General features: G+C 40.7%; 1 protein-coding gene across 1 annotated transcript in view; it reads right to left on the reverse strand.

Moving 5' to 3' along the window:
• The window catches only part of LOC106528908 (consortin), a gene marked incomplete at its 5' end in the record, with an annotated part of 33,819 nt that overhangs the window by 25,122 nt on the left and 7,156 nt on the right, over positions 1-1,541 (reverse strand).

Raw genomic sequence — 1,541 nt, forward strand, 5'->3', positions numbered from 1 at the left:
CCCTCTCTCTCTCTCTCTCTCTCTCTCTCTCTCTCTCTCTCTCTCTCTCTCTCTGGAGGGGAGCTCAAGCAGGTCGACTCACATGCCTGTTAGCAGGTAACGGCAGGTACAGGAAGAGGCATCGTCCAAAATACCTCAAAAACTCGCCCAAATAAGCAAATTCTGTGAGACTCAGCTTTTTATACTGGATTACATTTAATTTGATCAATTCCGCGATTCTGTTCGTGTTTCCTTAGCAACTTATAAATGGAAGTGGAGCAGGAGAAGGTGGATTCTGATTGGCTGCTGACACACACATTTCCGCCATGTTTGATCGAGTAGAGGCTCACTGTAATTGACCTGAAAATTTTCTCGATCAATAATCACGATCAAATAATCGCCGAGCCCTACTGTTTTGTTTTATTCTCTCAGGGGTCTCCTGTTGGTTTTTTGTTTTGTACTCTTGCTTTCTTTTTTTCTTGTACTCTTTTTCATTCCTGTCTGTTCAACCCAGAGTCTCATTTTCCTTGTAGTCTGTCCTGTTTGTCTGTAAGCCCTCCGCCCTCCCGTGTGTTTTGGTTGACACCTGGAGACCATCTTTAAAGGTGGGGTACTGTGAGGATCTGTGTCTTGTGTTCTCATTATCGTCTTTTCCTCAGTCAGCTCTGTCCTCTCCACCTCCCTCGCCTGTCTGTAATTAATAATCTGTTCCCAGCACAGGTGTTGCCAATTCCCTCTCTCCCTCAGTTTGTATTTAGCCAGTCTCTTGTCACCACTTCCTCATCTGTTCATTGTTTGGTTCAGCCTTGGCTTTCTCCCATGTCTCCTGTTTTGTTCTTTGTTTTGCAGCCACATCAGCTTTTTGCTTTTATAAAATTCTTTATTTTTTGATTCCTCATATCGTGCCTGGTTCCAATCTCACCGCCAATGCATCACAATGAAGGTTTTGTAGAATAGGTATGGTGTGATGTGATTWATTGAATGAGTCTGTGTAGTAATACAGGAAAAATGGCATTTAAGAGAATAAATTTGACGTTTTGAAGCAAGGTTCTTTAAAAAATTTATTAATATTTTTTTTATCTGTTGTAAGATAATTCAACAGTCTTAGTATTGAAATATGTTTTTACTGACTTAATGGCACTACACAAATGCATTTAAGGTTTTGATATTTGTATACTGAAAGGGTCTGATGCTCTTATTTTGAAATGTTCTTAAAATCAATGTACTATATGCTCCTGAGATTAGCTACTGATTAAGTTGTAGTTTTTAGTAAGCATTAAAACACGTCTTACACTGGACAACACATCAAAGTTTCRTATTACAGCTACTGAGGAAGTCAAGTAACGCAATAGGTGAGGGCTCTCCTCTGTCAATAGAACTGCCATGGGGCTAGCCTGGCCCTTGCCTTCCTATGCAGCTCCGCTCAATTCTAGTTTCGCTTCACTGCTCCATCTGGCATTTCTCCCATTAACAAGGATTTCACTGGCAGATTTTTAGCCGGGCCAATCAGAGAACAGAATGTCGATTTTCTGTCTCTTGTAATTTATTTTCCTGGTCCAATC

This window comes from Austrofundulus limnaeus, unplaced genomic scaffold, assembly GCF_001266775.1.
Source record: "Austrofundulus limnaeus strain Quisiro unplaced genomic scaffold, Austrofundulus_limnaeus-1.0 Scaffold412, whole genome shotgun sequence".
Lineage (NCBI taxonomy): Eukaryota > Metazoa > Chordata > Actinopteri > Cyprinodontiformes > Rivulidae > Austrofundulus > Austrofundulus limnaeus.